The sequence below is a fragment of the Schistocerca americana genome, chromosome X (genome assembly GCF_021461395.2).
Source record: "Schistocerca americana isolate TAMUIC-IGC-003095 chromosome X, iqSchAmer2.1, whole genome shotgun sequence".
NCBI classification, from domain to species: Eukaryota; Metazoa; Arthropoda; class Insecta; order Orthoptera; family Acrididae; genus Schistocerca; species Schistocerca americana.
This window is the reverse complement of record NC_060130.1, coordinates 918,311,745-918,332,027: the sequence shown is the minus strand read 5'-3', so window position 1 is coordinate 918,332,027 and position 20,283 is coordinate 918,311,745. Positions and strand designations below refer to the sequence as shown.

Here is a 20,283-nt window from a genome sequence, read left to right as displayed (position 1 = left end):
CCATGTCTACACCTAAAGTTATAAAATATCACTTATCTTTTTATGTATTTTATCAGTGGCCTCATTGTCTTCTGTGGGCTATGGTGCTAGTCTTGAATCCTATTTCTGATAAAAAGAAACATCAACTGATGAAAGAATATGCTATGCAAATGGATGCCAATCATCATTCAATAAAACAAAGCTTATGACCTTTGAAAACAACTATATTCACTAAAATCTGGACACACTAAACTATTAATGAAAGATACTTCTACCAATAGCACTATTACCAAAACACATTTTCTCCATTTACCATTGCTATTCTGTCACAACAGTGCATTTCAACTCACATCCTTGTCAAGACTGTACAATTGAGAAGAATGTAGATATAATATAAAATCAGTTTACAACATTGTCAATAATAATCAGTGACAGATCTTTGAAATATTGAGAAAAATGAATTTACAGGAATTTAAATAAAATGCTTCAACTTTAATTCAGATATGCACAATGTGAATATTTAAATATGAGACAAGTAAATTTTTTATAAATATATGTACTTCCAGAATTCCACACATAAGCATGTATGGGAGTAGTTCTGCCAGTTCTGTGACGCCACAAGTTAGATATTAATGAAAAAGTAATTTCTTTCTTTTGTACAAAATAAATTATAAAATTTTTCAAAACTGAATATTACAAAAATTTTATAATATATAGTGTCTTAGAGTGGTATGTATGAAAGCTCATGGATACTGATTTTTCAGTGCTTATGATAAGTTTATTTCTTTGGAACCTCTGTGAGGTCAAGCAGTGTTCTGATGTCCATTCTTTACTCTATCAGTATGTGCTTCTCTGCTGCGTACAGTGATTGTAGTGTGTTACTTCACTGAGTCGTCAAACTTTGCCTCACAACATGTATTTTGGCATTTATTTTGGTCATGTGACATATGGTACATATACATCACTTGTCACTAAATAATGCAGAGGATAATAATATACAGTAATAGAATGTATCACATGTGACAGCTCTGGACAGTTCTGATGTGAATGCAAATTATTATAACAACGAATAGACATCATCATATCACAAGTTTGACGTAAATTCAAATGGCTATGTTAATACAATGTCATACATGTAGTTAGTGTGATTTATCACACATGTGACCCCTACACTGCATTTGATAATTTTAGATTATAGGCTTCCACTTCAGCTGGTGAGGAATTTCTTTACAGAGTAGATGCTGTGATCCAACAGAAGTGACTTAAGCTTTTCGTTTCAACAAGCTTTCTTCCTTTAATAATTTGATGTTGTTAGGAAGGTCATTATATAATAGCGCACCTCTACGAAGAACACATTTCTGATAACTTGATGTCCTGGCATACGACACATGGATGTTATTGCTGTTTCTTGTTGCATGAGTGTGCACAGAGCTGTTATGATGATATGTATTGGAGGTTCCTAAATATTCTCTTTAAAGACAATCATTTCAAATATGTACAAGCATGGAATGTTCAGTATCTTTAATGTTGGGAAAAGTGGATGACATGAATATTGTTTCTTTATATTCCAAATGATGCTGATAGCTCATTTTGGGTTTCGAATATGGATTGACTACAAGGTGCATTCCCCCAAAATATAATTCCACATTTGATTGCTGACTGGAAATGCTTATGACATATCTGTTACTTGTTACAGCTTGTGTTAAGTATCTGTAGCAAATAACGGAGTGATGACAGTGTAGCTTTAATATGTGTGTTCCATTTTAAGTCACTTGACAGATATATTCCTAGAAATTTCACATCATCAACCAATTTTAAATTCCTGTTGTTTATTTTCAGTGAGTGGTCATTTTGCTGCTTAGTGTGGGATACATGAAAGCTCATTTTTCTTCTTCAGTAGCAGTATGAATTCTCTATAATTGCTGAATGATAAAGTCTCTTTTGTTATAAAGTTTGTCTAACATTGTTGAGAAATTTCATCTCATACGAATTTTGAGATAGTTGTCAATTAATTCAAGTACTTTTAATTCAGTTAGTAGGTTAGACTGTAAATTGTTGTGCGTTATAGTACGGAACCTAGTTCTGTGCATTCAGTGCTGGGATCACAGTGATGGTAATATAGTAAACTTTTGCCTCTATTAAGCTGGGAAACATGGGATGAAGTGCTCAATGAAACAGATGTAAATAGAATGTATAATAACTTTCATGGAATATATCAATATTATTTTGACATAGCCTTCCTGTTTAAGAAACGTAAATTAAAACCGACTAGAAACAAAAATTTGATCACAACAGGTATAAAAATCTCCAGTGCAAAGAAAACATTTCTGCAGTCATACAAAAGACAAAATATTGTTGCAGGAGAAGCTGAGCAGCAACATACCAAACGAAAGCGCTGGCAGGTTGATAGACACACAAACAAACACAAACATACACACAAAATTCAAGCTTTCGCAACAAACTGTTGCCTCATCAGGAAAGAGGTAAGGAGAGGGAAAGATGAAAGGATGTGGGTTTTAAGGGAGAGGGTAAGGAGGGTAAGGACTTACCCTAGGGTGAAGTCTTTCCACTCCCGGGATTGGAATGACTCCTTACCCTCTCCCTTAAAACCCACATCCTTTCATCTCCCTCTCCTTCCCTCTTTTCTGATGAGGCAACAGTTTGTTGCGAAAGCTTGAATTTTGTGTGTATGTTTGTGTTTGTTTGTGTGTCTATCGACCTGCCAGCGCTTTCGTTTGGTAAGTCACATCATCTTTGTTTTTAGATATATTTTCCCCACGTAGAATGTGCCCCTCTATATATATATATATATATATATATATATATATATATATATATATATATATATATATATATATATTAGTATTCGTTAGTGACTTGTCCTGTATCTGTACCGTTTGTCACATGACCAAAATAAAATTATATGAATAAATGCCAAAATACATGTTGTGAGGCAAAGAAGTGTTGACTCAGTGAAGTAAGACACTACAATGACGTACTGATGCACTGAAGGATGGACTTCAGAACATACAGCAGAATGTAAGACACTGTACATTATAAAATTTTTGTACTATTCAGTTTTGTATAATTTTATAGTTTATTTTGTACAAAAGAAAGAAATTTCATTCTCATTAATATCTAACTTGCTGCATCACAGAACTAGCAGAATCCCTCCCATACATGCATATGGATGGAATTCTGGGAATACATATATCTATAAAAAAATTTGCTTGTCTCATATTTAAATAGTCACATTGCGAATATTTGAATTAAAGTTGAAGCATTTTATTTAAATTCCTGTCAATTCATTTTTATCAATATTTCAAAGATCTGTCACTGATTATTATTGACAATGTTGTAAACTGATTTTATATTATATCTACATTCTTCTCAATTGTACAGTCTTGACAAGGATGTGAGTTGAAATGCACTGTCTTGACAGAAGAGCAATTGTAAATGGAGAAAATGTGTTTTGGTAATAGTGCTATGGGTAGAAGTATCTTTCATTAATAGTTTAGTGTGTCCAGATTTTAGTGAATATAGTTGTTTTCAAAGGTCATAAGCTTTGTTTTATTGAATAATGATTGGCATCCACATGCATAGCACATTCTTTCATCAGTTGATGTTTCTTTTTATCAGAAATAGGATTCAAGACTAGCACCATAGCCCACAGGAGACAATGAGGCCACCGATAAAATACGTAAAAAGATAAGTGATATTTTATAACTTTAGGTGTAGACAAAGCATTTGCTGCAACTTGCTTAAAATAAGTGATTAAAAACTGTTTTGAAGACCAATCATTGAATGTTAAGCATTTGAAGACCCCATTACAACTAGACATGAGTTATGTAAGAAAAATCATTTTTTCATACATATTTTTTTATTTTATTTTGTTTGGTATTCCATTCCATGGAGCTGTATATGCAAGTAATTTGCTTGGAGGAGGAATATGTCAGTACAATTATAGAAATAAAATTAAACTACAGAATAATAGTAACATAGTACAATAATATAAATAATAGTAAGTATCAATTTTTCTTATTTACTAGCTAACATTTATCTAGTACTGTAATTCACTGTCTAACATTAACATAGTATTGTATCTTTCACCTAATAACTGAATAACAAGATATATCTTTTTATTCAAGAAATGCATTAAAAGTATAGATGGGAACTTCTAATTATTTCTGGAGAAGAATTCATCTGAGGAGTACAGTGGATGGTCAAGCAGGTATTACTTTAACGTACATCCCCCCCCATGAAACATGGATCTTGCTGTTGGTGGGGAGGCTTGCGTGCCTCATCGATACAGATAGCTGTACCGTAGGTGCAACCACAATGAAGGGGTATCTGTTGAGAGGCCATACAAATGTGTGGTTCATGAAGAGGGGCAGCAGACTTTTCATTAGTTGCAGGGCCAACAGTCTGGGTGATTGACCAAGCTGGCCTTGTAACACTAACCAAAAGGGCCTTGCTGTGGTGGTAGTGCGAACGGCTGAAAGCAAGGGGAAACTACAGCCGTAATTTTTCTCGAGAGCATGCAGCTTTACTGTATGGTTAAATGATGACGGCGTCCACTTGGGTAAAATATTCCAGAGGTAAAATAGTCCCCCATTCGGATCTCCAGGTGGGGGCTACTCAGGAGGACGTTGTTATCAGGAGAAAGTAAACTGGCGAACTGCAGATCAGAGTGTGGAATGTCAGATCCCTTAATTGGGCAGGTAGGTTAGAAAATTTACAAAGGGAAATGGATAGGTTAAAGTTAGGTATAGTGGGAATTAGTGAAGTTCGGTGGCAGTAGGAACAAGACTTCTGGTCGGGTGAATATAGGGTTATAAATATAAAATCAAAAAGGGGTAATGCAGGAATAGGTTTAATAATGGATAAAAAAAATAGGAGTGTGGGTAAGCTAGTACAAACAGTATAGTGAATACATTATTGAGACCAAGATAGACACAAAGCCCATGCCTTCCACAGTAATACAAGTTTTCATGCCAACTAGCTCCGCAGATGACGAAGAGATTGATGAAATGTATGATGAGATAAAAGAAATTATTCATATAGTGAAGAGAGACGAAAATTTAATAGTCATGAGTGACTGGAATTCGATGATGATGATGTTGACGATGTTTGATTTGTGGCACGCTCAACTGCACAGTCATCAGCGCCCATTCAAAGACCCAATTTTTACACAGTCCATTTTTTTTACCCAGTCCAATCTAGCCATTGTCACGAATGATGATGATGATGATGATGATGATGATGATGATGATGATGACAATGATGATGAAATGACGAGGACAAAACAAACACCAAGTCCCTGGACAGAGAAAATCCCCAACCCGGCCGGAATCGAACCCGGGTCCCCGTGATCCAGAGGCAGCAACGCTCGCCACTATACCACGAGTTGTGGACTGGAATTCAATACTAGGAAAAGGAAGAGAAGGAAACGTAGTAGGTGAATATAGAATGGGTGTTGTGAATGGAAGAGGAAGCTGCCTGGTAGAATTTTGCACAGAGCATGACTTAATCATAGCTAACACTTCATTCAAGAATCATGAAAGAAGGTTGTATACATGGAAGAGCCTGGAAGGTTTCAGCTTTATTATATAATGGTAAGTGAGAGATTTAGGAACCAGGTTTTCAATTGTAAGACATTTCCAGGGGCAGATGTTGACTCTGACCACTGTCTATTGGTTATGACCTGTAGATCCTATATCTCCATCTACATCTACATGGTTACTCTGCAATTCACACTTAAGTGCCTGGCGGAGGGTTTGTCAAACCATTTCACTCTCGAACAGCACATGGGAAAAATGAACACCTAAATCTTTCCTTTCGAGCTCTGATTTCTCTTATTTTATTTAAAAAAAAAAACACGGCTGCTAAATACTAACACTAATTCTTTACAGACGAATGGAAAGGCTGGTAGAAGCCAACCCTGGGGAAGCTCAGTTTGGGTTCCGCAGAAATGTTGGAACATGTGAGGCAATGCTGACCCTATGATGTATCTTAGAAGATAGATTAAGGAAAGGAAAACCTATGTTTCTGGCATTTGTAGACTCAGAGAATGCTTTTAACAATGTTGACTGGAATACTCTCTTTCAAGTTCTAAATGTGGCAGGGGTCAAATACAGGGAGAAAAAGGCTATTTACAATTTGTAAAAGGGCATGAAAGGGAAGCTGTAGTTCACACTTAAGTGCCTGGCGGAGGGTTCGTCAAACCATTTCACTCTCGAACAGCACATGGGATAAAGGAACATCTAAATCTTTCGTTCGAGCTCTGATTTCTCTTATTTTATTAAAAAAAAAGTCACGACTGCAAAGTACTAACACTAATTCTTTACAGACGAATGGAAAGGCTGGTAGAAGCCAACCCTGGGGAAGTTCAGTTTGGGTTCTGCATAAATGTTGGAACATGTGAGGCAATGCTGACCCTATGATGTATCTTACAATATAGATTAAGGAAAGGAAAACCTACGTTTCTAGCATTTGTAGACTCAGAGAACACTTTTGACAATGTTGAGTGGAATACTCTCTTTCAAATTCTAAAGGTGGCAGGGGTCAACTACAGGGAGCGAAAGGCTATTTACAATTTGTACAGAAACCAGATGGCAGTTATAAGAGTCAAGGGGCATGAAAGGGAAGCTGTGGTTGGGAAGGGAGTGAGACAGGGTTGTAACCTATCCCAGATGTCATTCAATCTGTATATTGAGCAAGCAGTGAAGGATACAAAAGAAAAACTTGGAGCAGGAATTAAAATCGATGGAGAAGAAATAAAAACTTTGAGGTTCTCCAATGACATTTTAATTCTGTCAGAAACAGCCAAGGACCTGGAAGAGCAGTTGAATGGAATGGACAGAGTTTCGAAAGGAGGATGTAAGATGAACATTAACAAAAGAAAAACGAGGACAATGGGATACAGTCGAATTAAATCAGGTGATGCTGAGGGAATTAGATTAGGAAATGAGACACTTAAAGTAGTAAATGAGTTTTGCTATTTGGGGAACAAAGTAACTGATAATGGTTGAAGCGTCAGGAAGTCGTATGGAAGTGAAACATGGACGATAAATAGTTTAGACAAGAAGAGAATAGAAGCTTTCGAAATTTGCTTCTACAGAAGAATGTCCCAATGGGTTCCTCAGTTTTGCTGTTGGTCAAAAAACACAGTTAATGTCATATCTTCTGAGAACTCTTCTGATTTTTGACATGGTAGCAAAATAGATTAGATGGGTAGATCACATAACTAATGAGGAGGTATTGAATAGAACTGGGGAGAAGAGAAATTTGTGGCACAACTTGACTAGAAGAAGGAATCGGTTGATAGGACATGTTTTGAGGCATCAAGGGATCACCAGTTTAGTATTGGAGGGCAGTGTGGTGGGTAAAAATTGTAGAGGGAGATCAAGAGATGAATACACTAAGCAAATTCAGAAGGATGTACGTTGCAGTAGGAACTGGGAGATGAAGCTTACACAAGATAGAGTAACATGGAGAGCTGCATCAAACCAGTCTCTGGACTGAAGACAACAAGAACAACAACAACAACAACTGAATAGCATTTAATTTTCTTTTGTACATTTAATATAATTAGGCAGTGCATTAAAGGTCGTAATAGTAGCATACCTTACTCTCTTCTGTACAATGACAAATTTTTTAGTTAAGAATAGAGATCATCCTTACCTCTTTTGTTATAGTTGTGGTATGAACAATTTATTTCATACTGAGCACATTTTATAATGACAAAATTTCTTGTTGTTGTCAGTATTCGTAACTGTATGGAGAGGTTTGTGGAGAATACCACATATAATTCTGGCTGCTATCTTCTGAGCTCATGGGATTTTTTTTGAAACTTTTTGATTACCCCAGCAGATTGTGCCATAACTCATTAATGAGTGAAAGTAATCAAAATAAGCTGATTTTAAAATGGTGATATCAGATGCCAATGTATTAAGAGATCCTATTTTGCAACTATGTAGGACCACCTTTTGTTTCCTGCCTTTGAGAAATGATTGTAACCACTTACCTATAGGCTCTTTGATTTGATAATGATAAGCCTTCTCTAACAGTATCTTGTGGTTTACACAATCAAAAGCCTTGGAAAGGTCACAGAAAACCCCAACTGGTGACTTCCTACTGTTGATAGACTCCAAGATATAATTTGTGAATGAGTATATGGCTCGCTCTCTTGAAACCCCATTTTGAAAACCAGACGTTCTACTTTTTAATAATATTATGGTTATCTAGGTGGGCCATAATACTATTATACAGTTTTTCAAGAACCTTTGAAAATGTTGTTAATAAAGTGACAGGACTATAATTTGTGACATCTGTAGCATTGCCGGACTTGTAAAGAGGTCTCACAATGGCATATTTCATCCTCTCTGAAACAACTCCTTCACAAAGGGATGTATTGCAAATGAGACCAATACTACACTTACTTCATTACTGCAGGCTTTTAACAGCTTGCTAGATATGTTATCTATACCTGAAGATCTTTTACTATTTAATGAGTGACTTATTTTTTTTGATTTCATTGACAGTTATGGGTGATACATTTATATCATTAGAAATTTCAGGGAGATAAAGTTTCAGGTTATCTGCAGCTTCACTTAGTTCACCACTGCAACCTATTTGAGAAGCGACAGTTAAAAAGTGCTCGTTAAATGTTTCTGATATCTGTATACCATCAACTATTTATGAATTGTTAATTTTTTTGTTGTTGAATATAATAAAGAGGGAAACAGGAACTTCACCATCTGACAATGTAAGAACTGCTGTCCTATAAATTAATGATATAGGAAACAACGAAAGTTTAATGCAGCCCATGGACTATCTCAAACTGTATATCCTTGCTCCACTCTGTATGAGTAGGATGATTTATAATAAATTTGAAAGGGAGCATTTTAATGCAAATTAAATTAGGCCCACTGCAAATAAAGCTACCCAAGCCACTGGTGCAGGAATGTTATTCCTCAGTGAATGAATTCATAAATTTAAACTGGATCAAATTGATTAATTATCCAACTATGTACAAATAGGCCTAGGTGTTTATTCACAGAAATATCATTTTGGTGTTATATTACGTATATTACAGCAAATATAATACAAATTTTTAACATGTTTCCTTCACATGAACCAAGTGGTTTTCAGGTGTACATCATGAGATGAACAAAACCTAAGCCACAAAAATGTAAAACTCATTAGATAAACAGGATTTATTTCATGGCATATACTTCCTGAATGTCCTTCACTACAAACATTTAATAATGCAGGTAATTAATGAAGCTACTTAATTAGTTTTTATACTACTGTACGTACCAGTCATCGTCTTGTGTGGCAGGAGCATAGGTAGTTAGCTGCCTTGGTACCAGGGTAGTCACAAATCGTAAGGTCTAAATCTCGAATTCCGTGCACTGACTGTCTCCAGACATCAGTATCTTGTGTGAGAACATAGCATCCATTTGTTTCACTTGTATTTTCCATAACTGCTCTAATGTAAGTGGCTGAATTGTGTGTCTCAGGAATAAAATGAAATGAGCGTATGGCATCGTTGGCCGGGAGGCCCCTATCCGGGAAGTTTGGCCGCCAAGTGCAAGTCTTAATTCAGTCGACACCACATTGGGCGACTTGCACGCTGATGCAATATCAACAAGTGTCAAGATTTCCAGCTTTGCTCTGTTTAAAACAAAATATGCAAAATCTAGAATTTCAGTGGTTGTACAGGCAACAGGAAATAAATTACAAAGATGATTGTATGTTTTTTAATGTAGTGAAACTGTTAATATTGTACATTTATATAACAACAATTAACCATTAAGTGTGGATATTACTAATGGCAGCACCCATTAAATTACAATGTACTGATAAGATACTCCCCTGACACATCACTCATCACCTGGAGAACAAAGCGCATTATATAGGGCAATATACAGATATAATGTTTTCTCTTTTGGATATTACGATTTAAAGGTTTGGGCATCCACAGCTTAGATGCATGACAAAATATTTAAAAAAAATTTAAATGCCACTTAAATCTTCTAAAAAACTTTTTGGTAGTCATATTAGCTGCTAGCAGCTCCTTTATTACAGGGTCATACAGAATTGGTTTTGTGATGATTTAATTGCATCCACAAGTGCATACAACTATGAAAAATATAACATGGATTACAAGGTATAATAATGGTAAAAATAGGGCAGTCAACCAGAAAGATAAGGTAAAAATTACTCACATAACTAATTTAAGATTGCTTCGTTAAAATGTATGGTCTCCCAACATTCGGATGGCATTCAAATTGCCAGAAAAATCTAAATTTGATGGTTACAAGAGACAACTTCAAAAATTCCTATGGGTAGCAGATGCAGGCAGTATACATGAGCACTGTGAGCTATGGGTATGGACCTAAAAAAGGAGCTGAAATAAGCCCGCAGAGGAAAACTATATGGAATAAACACATGTTTGGATAGAAAAATATAAAGACTCACCAGTGATGAAAAATGAACAGATGCCTGTAAAAGTCACATTATGGAGACTTGACTATGTCTGAAGCAGGAAGGCCAGGCCACCTAACAGCCCAGTTGATGTAATGTTACTGAAATTGCCGGCGTGCAGTGCTCCTGAAAGAAATGGCCAACAATAAATATGCTGCTAATGTACAAGAGTGTAGGTGGAAGAAACATGATAATGTACCAATTGAAGGCTCGAAAAGGAGGCAAAAGACAGTGATTAATATAGCAAATACGTATAGGGAAATTACAGGTCATGCAGTGGGTGCAGTTAAGATATTGCAGGTACTAAAAATAGTGCCCAAAGAGGGGATGATTTGTTTGGACTCATTTTGTTGCATCATGGAATAGTCAGTTTGCTAATGAAGAGAAGTTTTAGGAGGCGGACATGATTACAGCAAGATGGTTCAAATGGATGCAGGATTCAGTAGTTATGCAGAGACGAAGACTCCTGCATCGAACAGTCTAATGTGAACAGCTGCATCAAACCAGTCTTTAGACTGAAGACCAAAACAACAACAAAAATAATTGGGTATTAATGGCGATGTAAAGATGTTTCCTCACTGATAGCAGGTATTTAGGTCAATGCCTTCAGCTCATAATATCCTCGAGGAGGAAGAAGGGCCTTGGAGCAATAGTGATATGTATGTTTTTCCACTGAAAGGTCTCGATCCGAACCAAATTCTTGTTGGCTATGTAACTAGCAGGGTTACTTTATTAATAAATATTCGGATGGCGAGAAGATACAGTCTTTAGGTGAAGCATGCCAACGTGGATGTTCAAACCAGCCTTCGAGAAAATGATGCTGAATTAAAGTTTGAAAAGATGGGTAAATATCAGACATCGCTCGTGTTTGGTAGGGGTATGATGGCGATCTCTTCTTGGAATCAGAATAGTAATGGTTTTTGGGGTTGCAAAAATGATGAGAATATTTTGTGTTAGCATATCACAGTGCCGAGACTAGTGATTAACGTGTCTGATGCAGGATGGCAGGAGTCTGTTTAGCAGCTAATCAGATGAGAGTGCAGATAAACATTTGTAGTTTGTTTCAAAGTTTATGCATCAAACGTCTACGAGGGAAAAAAATGGTTCAAATGGCTCTGAGCAGTATGGAACAAAACATCTGAGGTCATCAGTACTCTAGAACTTAAACCTAACTTAAACCTAACTAACCCAAGGACATCACACACATCCATGCCCGAGGCAGGAATCGAACCTGCGACCGAAGCAGTCGCGTGATTCCAGACTGAAGTGCCTAGAACCGCTCGGCCACCGTGGCCGGCTCTACGTGGGAAAGATCACGCCCTCAGAAACTCTTTTGTTCGAAACAAAATGTCTGCTGACGCTGCCGGGGACTCTAGGTGTCTTTTCAATGACCTCATCAGTCCTAGGTCTACACAGAACTAGTAGTGTGTACATATCAGGTGTGCAGCACCTGCATACTCCCTACTCCAGTAAAGTGAAAGAGCGATTTTCAACACGAAAACCTTATCAATGGGATATTTTAGAAGTGAACCAGTAGCTTCAATTTTGCTCGACCCACTACCCATTCAAGTGTAGCCGATGACTGGATTATATCGCCGGCATTTGTGACCGAGCGGTTCTAGGCGCTTAAGTCCGGAACCGCGCTGCTGCTACGATCGCAGGTTCGAATGATGCCTCGGGCATGGATATGTGTGCTGTCCTTAGGTTAGTTAGGTTTAATTAGTTCTAAGTCTAGGGGACTGATGACCTAAGATGTTAGGTCCCATAGTGCTTAGAGCCATTTGAACCATTTTTGACTGGATTATAGGCAACACGCAATTCCTACTCACGTCACAGAGTGCCTACGTCCTGACGCCTCTCAAGGAAGCGCCGGCAAACATCTTTTCTCTAACAGAAGTCGTTCTCTGTGACGTGATTTGTCACCGCCAGACGTTTGATACAAAGACTTTGAATACCATGTATATTCCGCAAACCACTACACGGTCCATGGCGGACGGTACTCTGTAAAACCGCGATTTTATGTCCACTTGCATTCCCGTATTGTGCTGCGGAAAAATTACTCTCTAAATGTCTTTGTACGTGTCCTAATTTCCCTCATGTTATTTTCATGATCTTTGTCTGAGAATTACGACGGCGACAGCAGAACTGTCGACCAGCCTCCATCTAATACAGATTCTCCAAATTTACCCAGTTAAGTTTCACGGGAGCAACATCTCGTTCCTTCCTGAGATTCCCATTCAGGTTCTTTCATGTGTACTTTATCGGTCTGCTGTGAACCTAGCAGCATGGATCCGAATTTGTTCTGTGTCTTATGCCACACTTAATAGATACGGGATCCACATGCTGCAATAATTCTCTGAAATTAGTCGTTCTTACGACTCGTAAGTGGGTTCCGTTACAGAAATACACCACATTCCCAGAACGCTTCCAATATATCAGAGTCTTCTATTCACCTCCTCTACTAAATATTTTACGTGTTTGTCCCACTTCATATAGCTTCAAAGTATTATCCCTAGCCCTTACATACACTACTGGCCATTAAAATTGCTACACCACGAAGATGACGTGCTACAGACGCGAAATTTAACCGACAGGATGAAGATGCTATGATATGCAAATTATTAGCTTTTCAGAGCATTTACACAAGGTTGGCGCCGGTGGCGACACCTACAGCGTGCTGACATGAGGAAAGTTTCCAACCGATTTCTCATACACAGTTGACCGGCGGTGCCTGGTGAAACATTGTTGTGATGCCTCGTGTAAGGAGGAGAAATGCGTACCATCACGTTTCCGACTTCGATAAAGGTCGGATTGTAGCCTATCACTATTGCGGTTTATCGTATCGCGACATTGCTGCTCGAGTTGGTCGAGACCCAATGACTGCTAGCAGAATATGGAATCGGTGGGTTCAGGAGGATAATACGGCACGCCGTGTTAGATCCCGACGGCCTCGTATCACTAGCAGTCGAGATGACAGGCATCTTATCCGCATGGCTGTAAAGGATCGTGCCGCCACGTCTCGATTCCTGAGTCAACAGATGGGGACGTTTGCAAGACAACAACCATCTGCACGAACAGTTCGACGACGTTTGCAGCAGCATGGACTATCAGCTCGGAGACCATGGCTGCGGTTACCTTTGACGCTGCATGACAGACAGGAGCACCTGCGATGGTGTACTCAACGACGAACCTGGGTGCACGAATGGCAAAACGTCATTTTTTCGGATGAATCCAGGTTCTGTTTACAGCAGCATCGTGATGGTCGCATCCGTGTTTGGCGACATCGCGGTGAATGCACATTGGAAGCGTGTATTCGTCATCTGGCGTATCACCCGGCGTGATGGTATGGGGTGCCATTTGTTACACGTCTCGGTCACCTCTTGTTCGCATTGACGGCACTTTGAACAGTGGACGTTACATTTCAGATGTATTACGACCCGTGGCTCTACCCACCATTCGATCCCTGCGAGATCCTACACTTTAGCAGGATAACGCACGACCGCATGTTGCAGGTCCTGTACGGGCCTTTCTGGATACAGAAAATGTTCGACTGCTGCCCTGACCAGCACGTTCTCCAGATCTATCACCAATTGAAAACGTTTGGTCAATAGTGGCCGAGCAACTGGCTCGTCACAATACGCCAGCCACTACTCTTGATGAACTGTGGTATCGTGTTGAAGCTGCATGGGCAGCTGTACCTGTACACTCCATCCAAGCTCTGTCTGACTCAATGCCCAGGCGTATCAAGGCCGTTATTACGGCCAGAGGTGGTTGTTCTGGGTACTGATTTCTCAGGATCTATGCACCCAAATTGCGTGAAAATGCAATCACATGTCAGTTGCAGTATAATGTATTTGTCCAATGAATACTCGTTTGTCATCTGCATTTCTTCTTTGTGTAGCAATTTTAATGGCCAGTAATGTATTTAAACACTGTGATGTGACCAAGATGTTTACCTTTAGTCTAGTAATCGAATACTACCAGGTTATTTATCTTTATTATGGATGTACTCTCACATTTACCCACCCGCCCCAATAGACGTGCGTGTAAAAGCGCCGCTACTGGGATGGGGAGATGCATTAGTCAGGGATCGAATCCGCCCGGTGGGTTAAGGACAAGAGACGATGTGCCAGCCCCAATGCAGTTTATAGGCGATATCCCACATCCCACTAGGTGAATATCGGACTGTTAGCCAAGTCCTGTCTCAGTTACACCTTTCACTAACATTTGGGAAACTTTCACTCACAGTCACATGAATAGCACTACTTGCAGACAGTTGGGATACGTATATTCCGTCCGGGAGGGGGGGGGGGGGGGGAGGTGTAACAGAAAAGTTATCCAGTCACGCCATAACTAATTATGTCACATCCGTTAACAACCATGCCGGCCGGCACTGAGCCGGTGTGGGACAAAAGCAATAGGAGGTACTCTTCATTTATCCTTATTTATGGAGAGGAACCATTCATTGCACATTGGGGAAAATTTTTACAAATCTTTCTCCGTCTCCTTACGCTCATCATCGAGCGAGGTGGCACAATAGTTTGCACGCTGTACTCGCATTCTGGAGGACGACGGTTCAAATCCGTGTCTGGCCATCCAGATTTAGGTTTTCTGTGATTTCCCTAAATCACTCCGGTTAAATGTCAGGATGGTTTCTTGGGAAGGGCACGGCCTAATTTCTTCGCCATCCTCGAAGCATTCCGAGCTGGTGCTCCGTTTCTAATGACCTCGACGTCGACGGGGAGTTAAAATCGAGCCTTCAATCCTTCCTTACCATCATCCAATGACGTTGCTTTACTGTTGACAGCAGTGTCGTCAGCGAACACTCTGATATTTCTGTTGATTGTATTTGATAGAATTTGTATATACACTGAGACCATTAGCTGTCTTATCACGCTTCCTTGGGACACATGCGATCTTTCTTTCGTTTCTGTTGACCATTAGTAAGCTAGTACAACGTACTAGGCTCTAGTAGTCAAAACTTCATCGAGTGAAACACATATCTGTGAACAGATTCCTTATGATCGAATCTTATTTATTAGTTGACAGTGTGGTACAATGTCGAACGTCTTAGGAAACCTAGGAAAAAAATTAATCTACTGTTGCAATTTCCTGTGCTGTTTGCAAGACATCGTGCGTGAATAAATCAACAACGGTGATTTTCGAGGCTGTTCACAGGCCGTACCATACTAAATAAGGGGAAGAAAATGAATATTTGTAAAGGCGTCATTGGAGACAAAGTACATACTCTCGTTGGCCGAGAATAATGCAGGGAATTGCTACTTTCATGAGTCATCAGTAAAATTTGCTGCTAATAGACTCCAGATTTCCTAAATCCTAGTAAATATCCGTAGCCAAGTAGTACAAAGAAACTTTGAAGAGTATTAACAACTAGTAATGGAGAAACGCGTTCGTGTGTTTGTGACGTACAACATCTTCGCTGGCTGACTGTGGTATGTTAGGAATGTTAAGACTGGTGTAGGCTTCACTCTCCTCTAAACGTCTAGTGTGTGATTAATTACTGAACTGGCAAGAGGGCCGCAAATGAAAGGTAATTTACGTGTTGACGGATGCACAGATATTAACAGAGGGACGATAAACGATTAGCAACAATTTTTATTGTTTTTCAAAAAATTCCCAGTTACAGTCCACCAGTTTTGATATGCACTTTACGTCCAGGACTTTTTTATTGCTTTTGGTTCACAAAAAGGAACTGCAGCCCACTAATTTGAGGAAGATATGATTATGAAACGGAGAAGCACGGATTCCGGTGTTGTATGACCACTTGCGGCTGCCGACAACACGGTCTTAACATTATCAAATCAACGAATCATTACAAGTCTTACACATTACGAAAATTTGTCGCAAACAGCAACGAACCGGAGACTGTATCTGGAAGGGTGAAAACTATATCGTTTCGCCCGTTACGACAGCACGACACAGTGTGGACTGCGTGGGCGACGTAGGAGGACCTAGTACGGCAGCGACTGTGGGTGGCGAGTGATATCTCGCATCCGCAACCAGATTAATCGGTACAGGTGCAGTTTGGTAGCAGTTGCAGTAAGGGGTTGGCTGTCAGTCCCGACTGCAGAGTTAGAGTCCGCGAGTACATCTGGGGAGACTGCGAGCACAACCGTCGTCTATCTGCCTACCGACAGCGGTTCCGTGCCGCCAATAGCAGTGAAGCTGACGGGGAGAACACGCGCAGGCGGCGAGCCACCGTGGCAGTGGTGTGGCTGTGAGTGTGCAAGAAATAAAGTGACTTTCAGAGCGGCAACAGTGGTGTGATACGTGAGCAGATTTGTCGGAGAAACATGAACGAGAACGAGATTTTCACTCTGCAGTGGAGTGTGCGCTGATATGAAACTTCCTGACAGATTAATACTGTGTGCCGGACCGAGACTCGATCTCGGGACCTTTGCCTTTCGCGAGCAAGTGCTCTACCAACTGAGCTACCCAAGCACGACTCACGCCCCGCCCTCACAGCTTTACTTCTGTCAGTACCTCGTCTCCTACCTTCCAAACTTTACAGAAGCTCTCCTGCGAACCTAGCAGAACTAGCTCCCCTGAAAGAAAGGATACTGCGGAGACATGGCTTAGCCACAGCATGGGGGATGTTTCCAGAATGAGATTTTCACTCTGCAGCGGAGTGTGCGCTGATGTGAAACTTCCTGGCAGATTGAAACTGTGTGCCGAACCGAGACTCGAACTCGGGACCAGCAATTTTAATGGCCAGTAGTGTATCATTAAAGTCATGGCGAATGTGTCATTTCCTTTCGTTGACCAAAATATCCAGTAGACAAGTATCTGACTCCCAGTCTAATACAGTTTGCTAGTCAACACTTTACGTACCGTAGTTAATCTTCATTTATTATTCTTCAAATATCCAAGTATTTTCTTTGGAACGCAGCCAACGCTAGCAGTCCGGCTGACGGAAGTAATATGGGAACATTATTTGCATTATACAATGCGGTCATCATGAGAAACCACAGAACATTACAAAATCGAAGTACTTGCAGAACATGAAAAAATGGCAGGTACGAACCTGTGATCCTTTCGTTATCGGCAACTCTTCTAAGCGGGCAGAGGTATCTGTGCAGACCGATATCATATAATTTTTTCTGTCAGCGCATGGCCTGCTATAAATCTTTCCAGTTGACGACTTGCATGCCAGATGTCTTTAAGTGTAATTCTATTAGAAAATGGTATTGTGTTACCTGACCATGCACTAGAGTGTCGAGTTTAATTTACTGCTGCCGTTGTTGTTGATGATGATGGTGATAATGACGAGAAAGGATGCCTGCATATAGCCCGCTGACTTAAATTATCACCTTTGCGGTCGCTGACCTCAACGTCTCATCAGTTAGCATCAAAGGTGTGGTGTCTCGCTGAAACAGCGTGCAGAAGTTCGGAAATCAGCAACTCTACCCGATTTCTTCGTCCACAGAGTCAAGAAGTAGCACACATGCGGCTGATTAATAATGCATGAAAATCTGTTGATATGGAGGTATATTTATCGTTCTGCAGTGTAGCAGTAGATAACACGTTTCGGCAGCCAATATTTGAATATCAAAAAGAAAATTATATTCTGCCACTGTCAAAGCTGACATACAACAATAATATTAACAGAATATAGAAGGATGCTGAAAGAATTACAGTTGGTATTACTTTAAGATCATACTGCAGAGACTTCTTCAGTTAACTTGTTATTCTGGCAACCGTTTCACAATACGTATAATCATTAATATTCTTCTTCGTTATCAATATTCTCTTTTCTTAAAAAATAGATCAAGGTGTGAATATAATACTAGGATCAAATAAAGTTTTCAAAAGTTTTCAGAGGTTTTATATTTGCGTAGAACGGAGTCAGATATTTGGGTACACCCTGTCAGAGTGCATGAAATATGTAGTCGAGATTAACGCCGAAGTCTTGACCTTTCTTTTGGGCAACGCCTTCCTCTCCACTGAATAGTGTCTTTACAGGATCTCTTAAAAGCTGGTGTTGCAGTTTATAATAAATTAACATTAGCATTTTAATTCTATAATCGTTCATGACCCTGCATTACAATTAAATTAAATTCTTGACTTCTTTCCGCATGTCAGCGACCCCTCTCAGTGGGACACATAGAATGTCACACATAATATAATGGTCTATCTTCATACGTTGAAAGATGGTTCGGTCACTTCCTTCAGTTCTCACTTAACAGTTATAAAAACAAAGGTAACTTTATTTTAACCGAAAATATTTGACATTTATAAATGAAAACACAATCCACGAATGCCCTGAAGATTTTCTTGTTATTTTTACCCAGATTTCGATCAGTAACCTTATTACGAATCTTGAAATTTTCACGGTGATAACATTTCCAGGAGTGAAGTCGATACTTGTTTCCTGCAACGCACGATATTTTAGCTAGGAATCTGCCAGAAAACTTCAGGTGAGCCGTCCAAGACCGGTACGACATTTGCCTGAAAATGTTAGGCAGGTTCCCAAATGAAATATCGTTCTTCGTAAAAAAAAAAGTCCCGAAACACTGTCGAGTGAAGAATGGCATTATCTGTAACTGACTGTCACAGATAAAGACGACATAGCTCATACTTAACCAAAGCAGAAAATGTTAATACCAGGCAATGAATTATTGTAAGGGAAGGGCTGTTGCACTTGTGGAGAAAATCGCATCTTAGGCTGCAACTGTGCCGCAATTAAATTAAAAGTGAGTAATAAGGAGGTATCTATTTACCTTCTCATATTGCACAGTTTCGCTTAGAATTAATTACTGACGCTGGTATTTCTGAAACTGTCTTGGGGTAATGTCTTTGCACATCAACAATTTCACACTTAGGGTAAATTTATTGCTATGGACAACTTTTACAAATTATGTACAGGTGAGCTAGGTAGAGTAAGAATTGTACATTGAAATTACAAAACCGAACAAATTGCACAGAACTTGGTTTTTATTCAACTGGCGACCAGTTTCGGACTTCAGTCCATTATCAAAACATCCACATAAGTCATACCATAACATTATAATGTTTGTACACTGGCTATATTGCTTGTATGGGTGACCAGGTGCAAGGTACTATTTGCATACGATGGTCTAGCGCTGCATGGTCGCCATTTAAACAAAAACAAACTTCTGTGCAACTCTGACAACTTTGTTATTTCGTTGGATCGTAGTAAGTTGTTGCCCAGTGCTATCCAGCATGCTGGAAGAGACTAAGAATTGTAGATTTAGTATTATTCTGTTGATGTCTCGTCTCATGTAAACACGTATCAGGCAAATTTCCAATATCATACCGCTTAACGTCGGAACATGCGTCAGTCAGAAATTTCACCTTAAAAACTAAATTGTGAGTAGAATGTGGGACTTAACTGTGAACAAGGGCAGCGCAGAGCTGCAGGACGAGAAGCATGATGGTTGCAGGTCGTTCCATGGCCCACAGTGAAGTGCCGGCGCGCCCTCCTGCGCTCCCGCGGCCCTTCTATTCAATAACGACACTAACTGCACTTCCCGCCGGCACCCTCCAGCTGGTGATAGGATAATGCTCCAATCTGGCGCTCTCACGCCAGTTGGCAGAATTGTCACGCCACTGCTCCAGCCTCCCTCGCCATTTTAGTTTTGTCAGCGGCCGGCATCCACTCGACACTGAGGTCACTTTAATCGAGCCTAACAAGGGTTGGCAGAGAATTAGGATGCAGTCTTTCACAAGGCACCGTGCCGGCAATCGCGTCGCCTGCTCCACGAAAATTGCGCTATTAAAGCGATTGATGTGACCTCTGCCGTCCGGGACTGCAGGCGCCCTGTCCCATTA

At 39.7% G+C, this 20,283-nt stretch overlaps 1 long non-coding RNA gene across 2 annotated transcripts in view; it reads right to left on the bottom strand.

Moving 5' to 3' along the window:
* The window catches only part of LOC124556694, an 88,364-nt gene extending 68,415 nt beyond the window's left edge, over nucleotides 1–19,949 (bottom strand). For both annotated transcript variants that reach the window (XR_006968661.1, XR_006968662.1), the window contains exons 1-4: nucleotides 19,845–19,949; nucleotides 10,465–10,596; nucleotides 10,212–10,381; nucleotides 9,301–9,657 (exon numbers count right to left, since the gene is read on the bottom strand). This is a non-coding gene — a long non-coding RNA (uncharacterized LOC124556694). The remainder of the gene's footprint in view (nucleotides 1–9,300; nucleotides 9,658–10,211; nucleotides 10,382–10,464; nucleotides 10,597–19,844) is intronic.
* Between the last annotated feature and the right edge of the window lie 334 nt (nucleotides 19,950–20,283).